This window comes from Mus caroli, chromosome 15 (genome assembly GCF_900094665.2).
Source record: "Mus caroli chromosome 15, CAROLI_EIJ_v1.1, whole genome shotgun sequence".
In the NCBI taxonomy this organism is placed as follows: Eukaryota; Metazoa; Chordata; class Mammalia; order Rodentia; family Muridae; genus Mus; species Mus caroli.
The window spans coordinates 60,950,486-60,964,454 of NC_034584.1; the positions used below are offsets into that span (position 1 = coordinate 60,950,486).

At 48.5% G+C, this 13,969-nt stretch overlaps 1 protein-coding gene across 2 annotated transcripts in view; it reads right to left on the minus strand.

The window, feature by feature from the left end:
* Nucleotides 1-13,298, minus strand: part of St3gal1 (ST3 beta-galactoside alpha-2,3-sialyltransferase 1) — a 69,503-nt gene extending 56,205 nt beyond the window's left edge. Inside the window, exon 1 of one of the 2 annotated variants that reach the window (XM_021184044.1) lies at nucleotides 13,048-13,298. The gene's annotated coding sequence lies outside the window, so the exon portion shown is untranslated. The other variant, XM_029469608.1, reaches the window with a different exon arrangement.
* Between the last annotated feature and the right edge of the window lie 671 nt (nucleotides 13,299-13,969).

A 13,969-nucleotide genomic window follows, 5' to 3' on the forward strand; every position in this document is an offset into this window, starting at 1 on the left:
GTTTTTTGGTATGTCAGGGAAGTAGGGTAGAGTCTAGTTGGCCAGGCAGCCCACCTAAGAGAACACTGTAATAGCCCACTTATTCTCTTCCTCCAGCAACAGGGTAGGATCCCAGCCTTAGTGACTGAATTTCTAGACGCTGTTTTGATTATCTTCAATCTGTCCCTACCTCTTTTTTTTTTAATGTAGCAACAACTATTATTGGTTTATTTTAAAATTTGAGAAAAGAAAGTTGGATATTATGAAAAGTATCTGTCTCTACCTCTTAAGCCTAACTTTTCTGTCTGCAAGTTGGAACTGGTGGTTGAGAATAGCCATAAGGAAGGCATGGTGCATGCTGCTTTTCCCTGTTGTCCCTGGACTGCAGGCAGATGGCTCTAGTCCCTTGGTGCATGGGCCTCCTCCTCCTTTGGGGATAGGGATAGGGATAAAGGAAGGCCCTCACTTCAGGTAGGACATCCTGCACATTTTCGAGGACTGAGTTGGTCAGCAGAGGTGGCTGCATCCTGGGTGGTTCTTCTCTGGACATCAGATGCAGATTAGTGCATGTCCTCATTGTCTCCTGAGAACTTGGAGGCTGTGTGTGTGTGTGTGTGTGTGTGTGTGTGTGTGTGTGTGTGAGTGATGGGCACTATTTTCTAGCTACTTAACGGAGGAGGTTTGTGAACCTGATCTTGTAATTGGGGGAAGACAGAATGAAGGAAATGGGAAATGGGGAGGGAGAGAAGAAAAATCTCACCTATGACCATGAAAATCTTTACTTTTGGTTCTCAGTAGTAGCTCAGTGTACATGCTGTGGGGGAGGATGACTATTAGTCTCTGATCTTTATCTGATTGAAGGAATGAGGTGCAGAGAGGTAGAGAGGTACAGGGAGATAAACAGGGGACCCAATACAGCAAGAGATGGAGGTACTGCAGTACCACCCCCGTTTCTTTCAGAACAAGCATGTTAGAAGGCAAGATGACAAGTTGGTAGAGAAGACATACTAACCCTCATTGCCTGTCCAAAACTTGAGTTTTGACTACTTTCCATATCTCAGCCTCTCTCTGTCAAAACATCCATAGCACTGGTGTGCCAACCCTACCCAGAAAAAGAAATGAACCAGAATGGCCAAACAGTACACTCTCTGGTAGGTGCTTAGATGGATAAGGGGCAGAGAGAAGCTGGCTGAAATACACAAAGGCCAGCACAGACTTGCTCAGGACATGGTGGTGAGGGGTATCTTCAGTGATGTGGCAGCCTGGCAGCCAAAATGAGGCCTGCTTCTCGGCCCACACCAATGAATAATGAGAGCAAGATAGAGACACCAAGACTATTGCTAAAGGAGTGGAACAGGAGCAACTTAGGGTATGGTCTGAGATGAATAAAATGCAGACTCAGAGATCATTTTGCAATTTTCACCCTCCTCTGACATCCAGCAAACCCAGATGTTTCTGATGTTCCAAACCTAGACAAAGCTCCTGGATTAAATTCAGATGGCTCAAGAGAGATCCAACATGCTCTGGAAAGACCCCTTCCCCAAGTCAAAAGATGCACAGGAAATGATTTTTCTATCCTATGGTACCTCTGTGGTCAGAGAGGTCCCTACAGGCAGTGTGCAAGCCTAGTCAAGATATCCACAGGGAGTCGAGCCTGGGAAATAGCATCAAAGTGGCCAAGCAAGAGGGTTCCAACAGACCCTACGATACTGAATGAGGGTGTCACTCAGAGCATTGTGTCAGCAACCCTCTCCAAGCACTTCCAGAGCAGTGGCTTCCTTGGCAGTCACATAGCACCTCCTGGAATATAGGTAGGTACCATGAAGACCTCTGTTTCCTAGACGAGGAAACGGAAGCACAGAACAGCTAAACAACTCGCTTCAGGTCACACAGCTAGCGCTTCAGCAGATGAGCTGATGAATCAGTGTGTGACTCAGCAGATGAATAATTGAAGAACTGGGGAGAAGGTTGAACAAGGGCACCCACTAAGATTTCATAACTCCGTTTCACGCTATCTTAGAGAGCAACCTCTGTGATGTACTATCACTGGATCTCCACTTGGCATCTGCACCCATGCCAAGCAACAGTTACGATGCCATAGCCCAAGGCTAAAAAAGAAACCTCCCTGACTGCACTCCAGGGATGCTTTCCAGTCATGCTGGGTGTTCATATTCCAAACTCAGTCCACAGCCTTCAGGGCTTCCTCCGCTTTGTGGGTTTGGCAGGGCATAGGGATCGGTTTCATTTGCAAAATCCTGTATGTACTTCTGGGCTCACAATGGCCTCCTTCAGAGTGTTCCAGGTTGCAGGTAGAGACAGGCAAACAGCAAAAGGCTTCATGTTGGAGCCAGTGCTGTCACTGCAGAAAGTAGGTTTTCTTTTTTCTTTTTCATTCTCTCTCTCTCTGTCTGTCTCTCTCTCTCTGTCTCTCTCTCTGTCTCTCTCTCTCTGTCTCTGTCTCTCTCTCTCCCTCTCTCCCTCTGTGTGTGTTGGGGTTGTGTCGAATACAAGTGTGCACATGACATGACTGTGACATACATGTGGAAATCAGAGGACAACTTTTCTCTGGGAGTCAATTCTCTCTTTCTCCTTCCACGTGGGTTTTGGAGACGGAACAGGTCTTCAGGCTTGCTTGGCAAGCACTTACACCTGCTGCCAGCTCCCAGAATGAATTATTTTCCTAATCCGAAGTTCCTATGAGGTGGGTGGGCAAGGACAACTAACAGCTCCTCTTATCTTCTCACTTCATTTTTAATTTCCCTTTTGGCCAAAAGGCCATTTTTTTTTTTTACGTTGAAGATTAGCCTTTGAAACTCCCAACTCTGCACCCCACAGAGCAGCTCTCGGCTCTGGCACCTAATATGTTTCCCAAGCAAACAGCCTTTATCCCCCTGACCCTCTGCCAGGTGGTGGGATTAGCAGATCTTCCACTAAAGGCACAAGGCACCTTCCTACCTTTTGTGAAGATGTTATTAACAGGCATAGGCTTTCATTCCTCAGTTCACTTGAAGCAGGTTGGCCTCCCAAGGTGCCCATCTCGGGTGCCAGGGGAAATTCTCAGCCTGGCTTGCCAACTAGGTGCTTAGTCTTGCTGCTAAGCTCTGTCTCATCCTGGGAGACTCACTATGGCTTTGAGCATCACTTGGTCCCTAGGCATCATAGGCTTTATGGATTCAGTGCATGCCAGCACTAGGGAAAAAAAATCTCATCAGAGACATGGGATGAGGACTTTTGGGAAGATGGCAAAATCATGTGGTTTCAGAACCCGCCAGGACAATTTATGAAGCCTGATTAGAATGTGACTCTTGGGGCACACTGAAGTCTCCCAGAGGGTAGGGCTGCTGGTCTTAGACTCAGGAGAAAGGAAGTGAGGAGTCTCAGGACCTCCTACTGCCTACATAGTTAAAGCATTGCATCCCTGGTCATTAATAAGCATGGCTCTGATAGGGTCAATCTAGGGGCTAGGCTGGGAGCTGATGCCCTGTCAGATGTAGTTCTGTTTTCCCATAGTCCCCAATGCTCGACAATGCAAAGTTTTAGGGTACAGGATGATGTTCTAAGTACACTGCATGTGATCAGGGTCTTGGGCTCTGAAAGTGCCAGTAAATTCCAACCCTGCCACTTCTAGCTATGGGATTCACCTACATCACTGTCTTAATCTCGCTGACTCAGCTTCCAATATCAGTGAAATGGGATTAGAATGTAAATACAGCGACCACCCAGGTTGCTGTGGGGGGGAGGTGAAGGTACAATGTGAGAGGGGTCAGATTCTCCTACCAGGGAGCCTGCTTGCAGACTAGGCAGGGTTGAATGATGTTCATGGCTCTCTGTGGTCAAGTGGGAGCCCAGACTCGTCTTCCTACTTTGAAGAAGAAGAAGAGGAAGAAGAAGAGGAAGAAGAGGAAGAAGAAGAAGAAGAAGAAGAAGAAGAAGAAGAAGAAGAAGAAGAAGAAGAAGAAGAAGAAGAAGAAGAAGAAGNGAGGAAGAAGAGGAAGAAGAAGAAGAAGAAGAAGAAGAAGAAGAAGAAGAAGAAGAAGAAGAAGAAGAAGAAGAAGAAGAAGAAGAAGAAGAAAAGATGCAGCTCTAAGAAAAGCCAGATGGCTCAGGAGGTGAAGGCCCTTGACCCCAAGCTGGCTACCTGAGTTGGATCCACAGAACCCTTCCCATTGAGGAAGAGAACAGAGACCCAAGAGTCCACTGACCTTCACAAAAGTGCCTTTATGAGCTGATGTCTCACAGCCCCTGGAGCTGCAAAGTAGGAAGATCTTTCATGTCTAGTCTGACACTCAGAAGGTGACCCAGCTACAGATACTCAATCCATGGGAGCGGAGGCTGGCCTGGTCCCAAGATGTTCAAAGACCCTGGGGGCACTTTCAGGTCCTGTTATAGCCACGGTTTACCAAAGCCGTGTAGAGGGCGGAGTCCTTCATTCCGTGGCCAATGAAATCAGATTATTGCTTTGAAGCCCCCATCTCTGCTTCTGAGGCTCTAAAGAAAGAGTTGCACTTTTATTGTCTTCCCTCGGACCCTTTTATGTTTGAAAAAGTAAATAGTTAATTAGATGAATTGTCGTCTCTCATGTGCAGTTGTCCTGGGCCTGGTGAGCATGAAACAGTATTTTGGAGTCGTTCCATCTCCTCAGCTAGAAAAGGCATAGGTTTGCTTCGGTTGTTTTTGTTTGTTTGTTTGTTTTTAATGGATGATAGATTTTTCTCAAAAGCTCTTTACTAAGTAGATATGCATGGAGACAGCTGCTTGGCTCCATTAGTTTCTTGTATATTCAAATGGATTTCTGTTGTTTGGCTTTTAATGAAGCCAAATCTACCACAATACAATCTATGAGGGTTATCTTTTTTAACTGCATCTAGTAAAATTCAGGGAATGTATTTTCTCTGTGAATGCTAGTTGTCCATTCCTAAAGTCACTTTTTAATTCCACCAAGTCACTTGGAACTAACGTTATATTCAATTTTTTTCTGATGATTTATTTATATATTTTTGAGAAAGGATTTTAGTATACAGCTTTGACTGGCCTTAAACTCAGAGATCTAGCTGCCTCTGCCTCCCAACTACTGAGATTAAAGACATGTGCCATTAGGTCAAAATGATTTTGATTTTTTTTAACCCTTATTTTATATTCTCTTTAAAACTTTCAAGTTATAAACAGGAGAGTGGCTCAGCAATTAAGAGCACAAATTGCTATTCCAGAGGACCTGAGTTAATTCTCAGTAATCACATCAGAAGGCTCACAACCACCTGGAACTTTAGCTCCAGAGGACCTGAGCTGGATCTGAGGCCCTCTGGCTTCTGTGGGTATCTGCACTCATGTACAAAAACCCAGACACAGAGGATATATATATATATATATATATATATATATATATATATATCACGTAAATTAAAAAATACTTTTATACTTACATGGTTGAATAACTTCAGTATTTTAGAGGCAAAAACAAAACAAAATGAAACACACATTTAAAAAAAGTTCCAAATAACCTCAGATTAATCAGAAGACACTTTTAATATAAATATTTCCAGTCTTAGTTCTGTGATCTTTGAATGGGCTTTTGAAAGGTCATGGTGAGGCACCACCTGTCCCCACACTAATCTGTCCAAAAATTAACCTTCTCGGGAATAAAAACTCAATGTTTAGAAAGCTAGAGCGAAGGCTTAGTGGGCAAAACACTTGCTTTGCAGAGAGAAAGACTTGAGTTCGAGTCCACAGTACCCATGTAAAAGCCAAGCATGACTGCACAAGCCTGGAACTTCTGTATTGGGGTTCAGAGATAGCTGGACACCAAAAGTTTGCTGGCCAGACAGTCTTGACAAAACAGCTTCTGGCTCAGTGAGGGACCCTGTCTCAAGGTGATAAGGTAGAGAAAAATAGATGAAAACACTCCATGTCTTCCTCTCTCTTACAAATGTACCACTGCATTCAAATATCACAGTATGTGTTCACATGGGCATAGATCCACTCAGGCACCAGAAACATAAGAAAACCACAAAACCTCAGAATTTGCTGGGCAATTTTTACTATATATATATTACTCAGTGTTGTGTCTGCATATGTGTGTGTGCCTGCACACCAGAAGAGAGCACCAAATCTCACTAGAGATGGTTGTGAGCCACCATGTGGTTGCTGGGAACTGAACTCAGGACGTCTGGAAGAGCAGTCTGTGCTCTCAATCTCTGAGCCACCTCTCCAGCCCCCTGGGCAATTCTTATTACCCAAGAGTTATGGTGAATTTATCAACAACTAAAGTTTTCTCAGAAATTGTACAAAGTATATCTGTGCGGCAAAAGAGAAAACTGAGGCAGGGAGCAGGTGAGAGATTTGGTCGCTGAACCGAGCATATAGTCGAGGTGCCTTGAAATCCAAGCAATCTTCAATCCTTCCCATTGAGATGTGAGCAGAGACAAGCTGAAGGTCTGCAGGGCTTGGATGTGGCTTCAGTGGGTCCTCTAACTATCTAAGTGTTGCAAGCTCCATCTCCAGTAAACAGTGTGAAGGGAAGGTGGAACCTTTAAGGGATGGGATCTAGTGGGAGGACTGCAGACTAGACAGACTACCCTCACCCTGCCCTGCTTTTTGAATGCTGAGTCACCAGAGGATGAACCTCCCTAGGATGCACCACCCTTCATGCAACATGCTAGAACCTGAGTCAGGGGAATTTCACTGGGGCCTACGCCATGCTGCTTGAGTTCTCAACTCCCAATATGGTAAATGAAATAAACCCCTTTTCTCTTCAATCACTCAGCCTCAGACATTTTAGTGTATCAACAGAAAGCTAATAAAGGACCTTGCTACCATTTTATCTTTGACGCACGTAGGGGCAATTGGGTACAATGGGTTAAACCGGTACTTCTAAGAACTTTGTAGTCCCACACCGACAGGATCCACTCTCCCTTTTGACTGACGGTAGGGTTGGACTGACATACTGCAGCCTCAGGCTGTGGCAGTATCAGAGTAGATAACAAGTGTGGATTGGACGTCAGTCTACCCAGGGTGCCCTCTACACCTGACTCCTCCCAATGTCCTCCCCAGGAGGTTACACTGAAGAATCCTTCCAGCTTCCCTGTCCTAAGCCCCAGCCACATCCCTGGATGCTGGGGGGCTGTATTTCCAGAAGCCTGAAGTTGTATATAGCAGGTTGGATTAGGGCGAAAGTGCTCGCGTTGGTCCTTCTCCCAGTCCCCATGGTCTCTCCCCAGGGCCTCTGCACATCTGGACTGCCATGCAATCCTGGATCCCAGCCTCTTCCTGTGGCTGTTTTTCAGAGGTAAAGAAGGCACTGCATCATTTCCTGCTGATTTCCCCAGGCCCTGCCCCAACCTGTGTAGGAGGGGTAAGTCCTTTATTCAACTTGAATTTTCTGTCTAAACTCAAAATGTCAAAATGTTTCAAATACACAAATTGGGACATACACTAAACCCTTGGTAAAAAGTAGATGCCACTGAAATCCTTCTCAGGGAGGCGAATAAGGCATGCTTACATAAACCTCTGTCTCCTAGGCTACCCCCAGGAGTTACACTGCTGCCTCCTACTTGGGACTTAGAGGGTTGAAGAGGAAAATGGCAGAGCCTCACCAGGATCACAGTAGCTAGTCTCAGTCCGTTGTGGGCATCTTAAACTTGATTGAAGTTCTCCTTCTTTGCCCAGTCAGCTTACAGAGTGTTTTGGTACCAGGCTTGTTCCCAGTCACAGTGCTTTTGGGGTCACTTCTCAGTCCCTGTTCTGAGAACTTGGTAATTTTTCACTCTCATTCTCCCGTAGGGAAGAAGGGGATTTTAACGGTTTTATACAACCCAAAGGAATAAGAAATGCAGGCTCCCCTGGGGGCAGCATGGGGAGCTTTCTGAGAGGTTAATACGCCATTTTACCTTAAAGTCAGCTGCCTATTGACAGTTTTCCTCTGAGCTTTCCAGAACTTTTGGACTCCATTCCACCATTTAGAAGAGACTCGTGCCCCAAAACAATCAATTTCTCTGGTAAACAGACTTAATTCAACTGGAACTTGGAGGCTCTGAAGCTTCAACGAACCTGTCCTTTCATCTTCTCCATATGTTTACAAGCCAGTGGAGAGGCCCATGCATCCTACCAAGACTTTGCACAGAGGTCCAAAGGCTGAGCTGTTCACACAGTCCCACTGAACGCCAGCACCCTTACCTCACCTCTGCTTGTTGTTTCCTTAACTCCACCCTCCCAGATCTGCTGTTCAAATCTAAATGGGAGGTGTATGTAGAGGGGCAAGTCAAATATTCAAAATAAAGTATTAAGCTGCATCTTCCAAGAGAATCCAATGCAGCCTCCTGGCTTCATACACTCACACTGAGGTCTGGGGTCATACAGTCAGAAATTTGTAGTGAGGATCCTGCATGCTCTGACCACCCTAGTGTGTAAACTGGCCAGACAAAAAGGACACAGTGCAGGAATAGGAGGCCAAAGCATTTAGTCCCTACCACCTCTAGCTGCCTCACCTCTTTGTGCAGAAGCTGACAACAGCCTGGTGTCTCAGTGGCTCTATTTCTCTTGCATACGCAGGGCGTACAACACTTTTGATATCTGCATGACATCACCCAAGAAAACACATCTGTTTTACTGCAGACTGACAGCAGCAACCCTACATCCCTGAGGCTTAGAATCCCCAGGTTTCCTTCTGTGGACCCTTCAAAGATGAGGGTTCTCACCATCTTTCAGCACAAGTGGCTTTGGTTCTGATAAATACCACACATGGCATGACTTGCCATCATCCCAGGTACCTCCCCCAGAATACCAAGACCTCTGGGACAGGCAGCTTTTCTACTCCAGTATCTCCAGCATCCTGTGAGGTAACTGGAACCAAACAAAGTTCCCATAAACACGAGCTCAGATGGAATCACTGAAATCCAACCCTCACCACCAAAGTAACCAAAGAAGCAGTGACTTCCAGACTTTGCAGTGATGTGTGATGTTGGTTATCCATTAAGAACATCAGGACCTGAGTGAATAAAAATGAGTGGTTTTGGAGATGAAGAGCAGAAAGTGTGAACATATCACTCTGGTGTTGTTCCCCAGGGCTAGTAGTTTTGCATTAAAGCTAAAGACTTGAACAGAATAATGTCTAAGGTCACTTTTAGCATGTAGACAAGGAGGTCACACTGGTCTCTTTACATCTGCACACAGAAGCCTCTTAGACACTACTATAAATGCACAGTCAGGAGTCAGACCTCATCTCTCAAACCCAGTATTGAGAACTGCTGGCAAAAAACTTGACCTAGTGAAAGACAGGAAGTCACTCTGTCAGTGAGAGGGGGAGGAGCCTGGGGTAGCACTCCAGTTTCCCCAAGTGGACTAGTTCTGAGGCAGAATCCGAGCAAACCTAAAGGAGGTGGGTACTGTCTTTACAAAGAGGTTTTGCTGTATGCCAGGTGCCTACCAGCAGAGAGCCACAGCTTCTCATTTTGCAGAGAGTGAAACAGAGACCCAGGACCCAGAATAGCTTGGGTGGCACGTTGCAAAGGAATTGAGCCTTGGCACTGAGACTCAAAGACAGGCTCTGATGGGGCTCATGTCTGTGTTCTTCTGACCGAATTAGAACAGACATGCTCTTGGGTTCTCAAGCCAGTGATGAGGAATGCAGTTTCCATGTGGGTCATGCAACTGATCCAAAAGGGCCTGAGAGTCTGATTCTAGAATTCACGCTAACCAGGCCACCTCTCCGTGCACAAAGCAGTCACTGGGAAGTAACCACTCTAGAAGTACCCCCTGCCAGTTGTTTCACTTCCCCATTTTCAGTAACTTACAATCAACTGAAGTTCAAAGAAAACTACGTAGAAAGTTCTAGAACTTTTAAACTGATAAGTTTTGAAGCAACTTTTATTGCTGATTGTTGTTATAATTGTTCTGTTTCATTGCTAGTTATCATTAACCTTTTTGCTTTGCTCAATATAAAATCTGGACTTTGTCATGGCACCCCATATTAGCCAGGGTCTCGAGTATTTACTGGGGATCTTGGGAAATACCTCTGGAGAAGAGACCATTGTACAAAGACAAGCTGACTGGTAGACATTACAGTTTTTCTGTTTTGTTTGCTTTATGGAGACCGGGAAGGGCTTAGGATGAAAGCTAAGGCTCAGCTTCTACAAAGTAAAGCTCTGTCCAAACACAGACCCCTTGAGTCAGCAATTCCAGCGAGGTAAAATTGATAAGGGTAGGTATCAAAGGCACACATCTGGAGGCTCCTTCCTGGAGAGGTCTGCCTGATCCTTGTTTATAGGATAGAGTTCCGACAAGACAGGCTGCTTGGTAGGAGGAGAGAGGGACATTTACTTGTCACAAACTCACACTGAGGATCCGGGATTCCGTGACATCCTTTTCTTTTAGGCCCATCCACAAACTACTTCCCCAAGGGGAAGGAGGACTCAAGAACCTGTAACATTAGTGACAGCCAACTGTTCAGAGGCCCCAACCTCAGGAGGAGTGTGGAAAGGGTGCTGGTAGCCTGCATCTGAATTTTGAACTCAGAGCCATCTACAAATAGCTCAGAAAAAGTCAGCTCATGCTCGCTGCTCCAGAGCCCAAAAAGAGTGGCGCTCACACTCCTGAAGAAACCCCTGTGGTCATGTCAAGCAACACTTCCTGTTTTCTAGCCCCAGATCTGGTCAAAGCCAGTGTAGGGAAGCCCCCACTAAGCCCATGCTGTGGCTTTGCTGGCCAGTATGACCTGAACGAAAAAGGCAGGGAAAGGAAATGTCAGAAAGGACAGGGAAGAAGTCCTCTATCCATCCTTTTATTCCTTTAGTCGGCTCCTGTTCACATACATGTATATACACAAGCATATTTTCAAGCCTGTTTGCCCAGTATATGTCTACACACAGTTATACGTAATATCTGTTCTTCAGGACTCTTTGGAGTCCGTAGGAATGGCTCCGCTTTGCAGATATGGAAACTGTGATTTTCAGAGGCTAAGTCTTATGTTCAAAGCGAAGTTCTTCATCTTACACCCAATTTTAGGCACACACAGGAGACACAGATGGAGAATTTTAGTTTTTTTCTTTCTTTCTTTCTTTTAGCCAATCAAGAAAGTTCAGAAAACGACTAGGCTTTGGTGTTTGGGACAGGAAGGGGAAGTGCAGAGGCGCAGGGGCCCAACCCAGTGAGTGGCTTTGGTCACCCTTTCTCACAGCCTAGTTTAACCGCTCTATCCAAAGCAGCCGACAGGGGGCAATGCATCCCTCTTTTTCAAACCTGGGGGCGCTCTGGGCCATCATCCAAGAAAGAAAACCTAGGGACACCGCCCGCAGTTTCCAGAACCGCACACTCTGGTTTAGCAGGGTGCGTGCTCAGCGCTCTCCTGGAAGTCACTGGATGAATTTTAACTTAGTAGCAATCGTGGAAAGGGACAAGGGGCGTCCGGACCCGGGACGCCTTCTAGAGGCCCTTTTAGTGCGCATAGTGTTAGCATCAACTACGTGTCAGAAGCGGTGGCAGAGATCGTCCCCTGATCCTAGCAGTCTTTCTGCTGGGGAGCGCCCCTCACCTGCAGCAGGAAGGCGTGGGCGCTCCATCTCACCACAAGTCCGTGGAAGCGTGGAGACCCGAGACAGTGGTAAACTGGGAGAGGACAGGCTTTACCCATAAACACAGTGAAAGTCTGGTGAATGCCTGATGTAGCAACTGTGCGAGCTTGTTCCTGTCCTGGGGGGTCACTAGTGTCTCCGGGAGTCAATCAGCTTCCGAGATGGCTTGACCATCCCAACTCCCACCCACTCGCACGCTTTTGGGAGCGCACTTGTCTCTCGTGGAGCGCGCTACCAATTCCTGCTGGCGGAAGAAGCTGGCTAGGACCCTTGGGCAAGAGGCTGGAGAAACTCCAGGTTCCAACAGATAGATGGAGGTCCGGGCACCTTTTCTGAGACTCCACGGTGAAGTAAGGCGAAGGGCCCTACGCTTTACCTGTACTACGAGGCAGTCACCGGGAGACTTAATCCCCTTCTCGAGTTCAGCCGCGCTGCCTCCCGCAAGGTCACACTCAAACACCCACGCGTAGAAAAACAACGAGGGCTGAAAGTTGCTTGCGCAAAGGTCCGAATCCCGAGCTAACAGTACTCCAACCAAGTCGCTTTGTCCGGTGTCACCATTTCCCACCCCGTGCACATATCAAAGCAGCAGACCATGCCCTGCGCAGGTCACACTACAGAGATGCAGACTTTGCTAACTTTTGTCCCATTATTTCTTGGCAGCTGCGGCGCCTAACGGGTTTGGAGCAGATTCCAAGTTTAGACTTTCCACCGCCACGCTCACTTTGACCACCCTCATCTACCCACTTTCTGACACACCGCTTTTTGCTATGCTGTCCTAAGCTCCAACTTCTCCCCGAGATTCGAAACGGGGCGGTATTAGAGGTGTCCCGGGGACCAACAGCCTCCTCCCGGGTCCGCGCCTGTCCACAGCTGATCGGGAGACTCCATCCGGACACTGTCCAGACCTCTGGTCTGGAAAACCAACGCTTTCCAAGCGTCCCCAGTATCCCAGCCCGAGACCTCCGCTTCTCTAGAGAGTGGGGACAATCTGCGCCTGATGGAGTCTCCTACCCGCGGCCCGGGCGGAGATCCACTGCGGTGCTGGGCGCAATGTCACCACGGCCGCTCCGGGAGCCACTGCTACAACTGCCATGGGTTCTTCACTGAGCTCCGGCAAGCTCCTCCAGTAAGTGCCAAAGAGCCTGGAGCCCTAGAGCTGGAGTCTCCTCTCTGACCCGCAGGTAGGAGACCACCGTGGCGGAGACAGAGATCTCTCTCCTTGTGTCTTCCTCTTGGCGCCTAGGGTCTTTGGTCCCATTTCTACTGTTACACCTTTCTAGTCCCTTTCCCACCCCTTCTGTGCCCAGGTCGGGACGATCACCTCAGCACTCGGAGAACACAAGCAACATTTCTCCAGCCCCAACTCGCGAGGGGGCGCCGTCCCTGGGGCGCCGGGGCAGGGACCAGCTGGGTGCGTACTCACCAAAGCCAGAGACACTCCGGACTTTGGGGGCACTGAAGAGGTTCAGAGAGGTATCTAAGGAGATGTGTTCAGGATACTTACCCAGCCAGCTCAAACCTCACGCTCCTTCTCTGCCTCCTCCTCTCTCCTCCCTCCGGTCTAGGGCTCTTTGTCTTTGCAAAGTGTCGAAAGTGTCTGGCATAGTGGGCTCCGCCGGCAGAGGTTAGCGCCGGAGAAACGGGAGGCGGGGTGAGGATGGGAGCCGCCTCTGGAACACCTTCCCCCGGGTGTAACGGGAGTGAGAGGCGGGGCGTCCGGGGAGGAGTCGCTTTCGCCCGCCGGGTCCCAGCCGTGACTCCGGCGCGCCCAGCACGGCTCTTTGGCTCTAGGTTCCTCCCCTTCCTCCGCCCAGCGCCCGCCCCTTGGCGCTCGGGCGCCCCCCTCCGCCCCTCCTGCCGGCCTCAGCTCGGCTTTCCTCTTGCTTGGGGCTTCCTGCAACCCCAATATAGCTCAGCCAAGCCACGTGGACAGCAGCGGGCTGGGTGGAGGCCGGACCCGCCTGAGAGACGCCGGAGGAGGCAGCGCGGGGACAATATCACTGCCCCAAGAGAGGGATCTGCGGGAACAGCTGGCGAGGCTAGGGAAGAACTCCCGAGAGGCTCGAAGCCCGTGGGGTCAACCCGAGGGACGAGGCGTTGGGCGTGCACCGAGAGGATGTGGCTGGCGGTGCCCAGAAGAGCCCCATTCAGGGTCGCAGTGGAGAGAGGGGGCTATCAGGCAAAGCCACCGCTTTTTCTGAGGGCGTGGGACTCGAGGTGGGATTTAGGTAGGCTTGGGGAGGGGCACCGCGGGGTTAGGGATCGCGGTGTCTGCGCGGCCAGGACTGGGAGCCGCAGACCAGGTCGCTATAAGCATCCACATCCCCGCCCTTCCCGTCTGCTCCGCCGAGGGCCTTTCCTTTGCGGATGGATAGACAGCTTCGCGGTCCGGCGCTAAGCAAAGGCTGATAGTGGGAATCAGAGTT